We start from the raw sequence: 6,000 nt of genomic DNA on the forward strand, positions 1-6,000 counted from the left end.
ACTGCCAAACATGGTTTGTACTTTTGACTTCCTTTATCAGGACGTATCTGGACTTTATATGCGTATAAAGATACTTCTGTGTGTCCCACTTGGATGTAGCACAGGGGCGGGTCAGTGTCTCAATGAAATTATATTTTCATTTACCAAAGCAATCAGTTCACGTGACACGTTTGATTGACAGTTGTCATTGGTATATATTGTTGGATTGATAGTTATATGTTTACTCGAGTGTGCTATCTTCATAAAAATCGTCTTAAACACTTCTAAATTAAATCCTCCTCACATAAAGAAAGAAGCGACCAAAAATTTGACTGCTCATATCGTTGAATCCCGAGAAATCAACTGTCTTATGAAGCTTTCCACAGTTAATAAACTAGTTGTCTTGCCATTTCTTGCCCTAATATGTGGATAATGTTGTTCCACCTATTTTAGACAGAGAGTATATCTGGCCTGAATTACATTTCCGCGCAAATGCAAACCGAGGGAACGAACAGCACTTAGGGAAGGGGTGGGGGCTGATGAGAAAATATTTTGTACAAATTGTTTCCCAGTTCCCTCTTCCCTTCAAGCTCACAAAAAAAAACGTTGTCGCTGATTTTCATTTGTGCAGTTATATGGCATACTTCCCGTATTCTGGAGATGTGCAAATGTATGATACACTAGTAAAAAATAACAGTGGTAATCGACTTCAGTGTTCATACATAATAAGAGATTTCTTTATAAGTGTGGGATTTGCAAGGAGAGGTTGGATCGTAATCTATATTTGGAGATACTTAGCCAACCCCATTCAATTGTGGTTTGGCGCAGGAACAGCATACCTTGATCACCCATGGGGAGTATTCTGGAATAGGGCTCAATCATTTGGTAACCTTGCCAAAATAAACCACAGGCTAGCATTGAAAGGGTTCTGGAAAATTCATTAAACGGAATAATTTTTAACCGACACAATATGCACATTATGCAAGTTTTTCGATTTGCCAATCCCCTCTCAGCGCAACGGAGGATGTTTTTAGACATGGTATTAAGTGTGTAAGTAATGTTTATGATAGTCCATATATGCAGGGTTTGTGTCCAGAGGACATCCATAAATCACCCTGCCACTTAATTTATTCATGAATTCACAAAACAACAGGAAATAAACAAATGGTAAAATCATGCATATGTCCCTTTGGAGTTTCACCCCTTTCCGTGTATTACCATTTAGTCGGATCAGTAGATGTTTACACTCACGGCATAATGCGTTAATTTGGGCAAATAGTGAGTTTGTTCTAGCAAGCTAATTAATGCAAAGCTGATAAAAACTCAGATAAGACATTGATATCAGGTAGGAAATAGAAAAAAACAGTAAGAGGAAACAGTATTTAAAACTTTATTTGAAATATACAGAAAATAACATTAGAAATCCGGAAAATCGCGAGTACAAAATTGATCATTGGTCCTTTACCCTGTGGCAATACCAGTGATCAGGTCAACCAGGGCAAGCTTATTACTGTTTTTTCCTGAAACCAAACTGAGTTTTGATGAGGATGTTGTATTTTTCAAAATATATAACAAGTTGATGATTGACAATAGATTCAAACACTTTACTGATTACGGGCAAAATTGAAATGGGGCGATAATTGCCAACATCGCATGGCGAACCTTTTTTATAAATAGGTATTACCTTGGCAATCTTAAGTAGACTTGGAAAAATACCATTGTTGAGAGAACAGTTAATTATATGTGTGAGAGGGCATGCAATAATGTGAGCAGCGTGTATAACTAAGAGGGGATTAATTGTGTCCTGACCGATAGCTTTGCGGGGATCAAGCTTGAATATTTCTCCAAGGACGTCTTCTTCAGACACGGGGTGAAAGAAAAAGGAGTTGAGGTAGTTCCCATCCAGGTATTGTCTAAAGTCTTTGTTGCTTGTAATCTTTTGAGCAAGATTGGGCCCAATACCAGTGAAATAATTATTGAATTCTTGAGCAATATCTCTTGTATCTGTTAAGCATGTGTTTCCACGGTTGTTTGTAGTTAATTTATCGGGAGAACATTTGGTATGTGTTTTGTTCAACATCTCTTTAATAATAAGCCAAGTTTTGTTGGTGTTGCCAGAGGCATTTGAAATTTTATTGGTGTAGTAGTTTTTCTTAGCCAACCTAAGGAGCTTCGTCAATGTATTCCTGTACCTAGTATACTTATTTTTAATTTGGTTATTCCTTGGGTCATTTTCGAGAAAAGTTTATGTTTTGTATGTATGGATGTAAATAAGCCCTTTGTGATCCAGGGTCTTTTAATTGACTTTTGTGTTCTTGTAAATGTTTTTATTCGAAGATGTCTTCTGATAACAGTATGAAATAAATCATTAAAAATAGTGTATGCTTCAGACGGATCTTCGCACATGTGGACTGGTTGCCAGGATACATTGCTTAGGTCAGCTAAGAAGGCCTCTTTGTTGTAATTCCTGAAATCGTAGGTGTGTGTTTTGGTACTGTTTTCAAAAACGTGATGCAGACTTTTAATAATGCCGAAAATTGGATAGTGGTCTGAAATGTCTGTTTCAATTGTACCGGACTCAATAAAGTGGTCAGTAATATTTGTGAGGTGTTAGTAACTCTGGTAGGGGTGTTAATTAATTGTGTCATATTGTATGTATTCAGGAGAGTATTGTAATGAGTAACGGGTGGGCTATCTAAAGATGTGTCAATATTCATATCGCCAAGGAGAATACAATCACGCCCGTTCACTGACACCTGATCAAGGCATGCTTCTAAACTGTCAATGAATTCATTAAAAGGTGTGTTGGGTCTTCTGTACATAACGCCTATAACAATCTTTTTGTTGTTGATCATAGTTTCCCCAAAGATGGATTCGCAGTGATTAATTTTACATGTGTTAATGCGAGAGAAGGACAACGAGTTGTGAAAATACAGAGCGACTCCACCACCTTGTGAGGCTTCACGATTACAAGTAACGAAAGTATAGGAAGGCAAATCATAAAGACAGCAATTTGAATCGGGATGTAACCATGTTTCCGTTAGAGCTATAAAAAGAAAATTTTGATCTAACATGCTTAGAAAGTTAACAAAGCTATCAAAGTTTTTTGTAAGGGATCTGACATTGCAATGTAGGAAAGAACATGAACTGTTTAAAAGATTTCTATCAGAATTGAACTGGTTGACTGTGCAAGACTTACAGCTGTATTTGACTATGACTTCTTCGTTCATCATGAAATGACTGACATACTTAGAGAATAAGTAATCGAAAAATGTGTTTTTAATGTGCATTAAGTTAGTTTTGTTTGTTTGATATGCTTGTGTGTTTTGTATTCTTGAATTTTTCATTTTTAGGAGCCTGTAAATGGGACTTGCCGGCCTTCCGTGAAATAAATAAATAAACTGTATGTCAACGAGTTGAGTAATTGGTAACAAAATACAACACCTTATTATTCCAAGACAATAGCCCCCGTCACCACGTCCTGGTTTTCACATAATTTTATACATTACACTTTCATTCAAACGGGGGTCGACACATACATTCATAATTCATCAACAATACCGGTGCTTATCCGTCATTGCACGCATTTAGCGAGGAACGCTAGTCTATACCTTCATTACACAGTGTTCACCCCTATGCACGTTACATAAGTTTGTATTCCTGTAAAATAAAAGAATGTGGAGAAATCAACTCCGGACTTTTGATTGGTTGTTTGTCAAATGTAACACGTGTACTACCTGTCAAGTGATTGACCAATTTGAAACAAACAACACCTAACTAGTCTTACAAACACAATAGTTTTCCCTGCCACCACCTTTAAAGTGCACCTGGAGGGGTAGAGGAAAATTTTGATCCTCTAGGTCTGATTGGTTCATGGTTCTCGACAGGAATCTAACATCTTGGGTTGGGTATATAAATGACGCGTGATACATTTTCAAACTGTCTTTGCGACTCCAGCAAACGATAAACAAAGATGGATACTGGTATTGTGCTGCTCACCCTGGTCTATGTCGTCATAGTATATGTCCGAAGCCTTGTACTGCTGAGAGTGGATGATAGAAGAATATTCCGATGTTTGGTATGGGTCCTGGATGCTGTATGCTGTCTACTTCGCTCACTGGTCGAAAAGAGGAAGTTGGAAGGAAAAATTGCAATGTGTATCACCGTATGGATGCTGTGTTTGCTTCAGATGTTTGTTCGCCGTACAATAGAGACTGTTCGAGAATGGAAGTCAATGGTTTGCGTATTGGTTCGTCAATTTATCATGGTTTGGTCCCTGCGAGAACGTCGAAGGATGGTATATGAGATAAGTCGGTTTGCAATGTTTGTTCTTTCTGCTGCATTTGGGCCCGTTGTATGGGAATGGGGGCCATGGTGGCAATTTCGGCGCGGTACCTTTATTGGCGGGAAGGTGGCGGCCCGGGTTGACAGGTTAGGATTTAGACGGTTTTGTCAGGAGGAAAGTTTGTCATTGGTTGTTCAAGTGGCACAGACTGTAATATTCCCCATTTTCGAAAACATTAAGAACGCAAAATACAAATACAAAATACATATCAAAATTTATCTACGAATAAAAAATACAAATCAAAATTTATCGACAAACAAATTTGAATAGATACGTCATACATAGTCATGTACACAAAGTTGTTCTCGGGTACCCAGATTCCTATAAATTCAGCCACCTCCGGTATACACTTTTCTTTCACATTTTGCCATGTTCAAATGAAAAATCATTGATGTTTATATTAGACTATTTACGAAACACAAACTTGAAAACCATAATTGCCTATAACCACAGAAAACCACTTCTATTTAGGGTCCCATACTAAAGTTACCCCAAAACTAGTAAACCAAATGTAAACTTAAAATAGGTTGTTCCTAGAAATACAGACTGTGCCACTTCTAATTAGGGTTCCCATTCTAAAATTAACAACTTTCGCAAAAACTAGTTAACTAAATGTAAACTTAAAATAGATTGTTTCTAGAAATACTGACTGTGCCACTTCTAATTAGGGTTAAAGTTTTCGCAAAATCTAGTTAGTTAGTTTTTTTTCAAGAAATACAAAGTTGAATCGAAATATTTCTTTCATTAAAATGCTAATCATACAAAATTAAAACCCGTGTATTTTGCTCTGCAGCGCATATTTTTTTCATTCATGTTATAAATTTAAGAGTTATTTCCGTAAAGACATTCTTCTTTGAAGATGATGAAAAAGATAAGTTTGTTTACAATATTACAAATATAGCTAATAACCACATAACAACCAACAATGTGTACCAAATTTATTTTTCGTTTTGTGATGGTCAGAACATTCATAAATTACAATACAAAATAATGTCACCGCTTCAGTTATACCCATGGTATAGTGATCAAATATATGTGTCTCAAAACCAAATTAAGGCTTATGATCTCATCTTTTTGGTCAAAGATCTATCATTAGATTAAGATGTATTCTGGATGTGTTTATCTCATCAGTGATATTCAAATTAGGGCTTAAAAGACTAAAAATAAAGGAAAGTCTATAACAAGATGATCCAATCAGTAATATGCAAATTTGTGCCTAATAATATGTCTTTTTGGTCAAAAATCTATCATTAGATTAAGATGTACTCTTGATGTGTTTATCTCATCAGTGATATGCAAATTAGCTCTAAAAACACTAAAACTAAATGTCGATATTTATAAAAAGTCTATAACAAGATGATCCAATCAGTAATATGCAAATTAGTGCCTAATAATGTGTCGTTTTGGTCAAAAATCTATCATTAGATTAAGATGTATTCTTGATGTGTTTATCTCATCAGTAATATGCAAATTAGTGCCTAATAATGTGTCTTTTTGGTCAAAAATCTATTATTAGATTAAGATGTATTCTTGATGTGTTTATCTCATCAGTGATATGCAAATTAGGGCTTAAAAGACTAAAAATAAAGGAAAGTCTATAACAAGATGATCCAATCAGTAATATGCAAATTAGTGCCTAAAATGTGTCTTTTTGGTCAAAAATCTATCATTAGATT

The sequence above is a fragment of the Glandiceps talaboti genome, chromosome 5, assembly GCF_964340395.1.
Source record: "Glandiceps talaboti chromosome 5, keGlaTala1.1, whole genome shotgun sequence".
NCBI classification, from domain to species: Eukaryota; Metazoa; Hemichordata; class Enteropneusta; family Spengelidae; genus Glandiceps; species Glandiceps talaboti.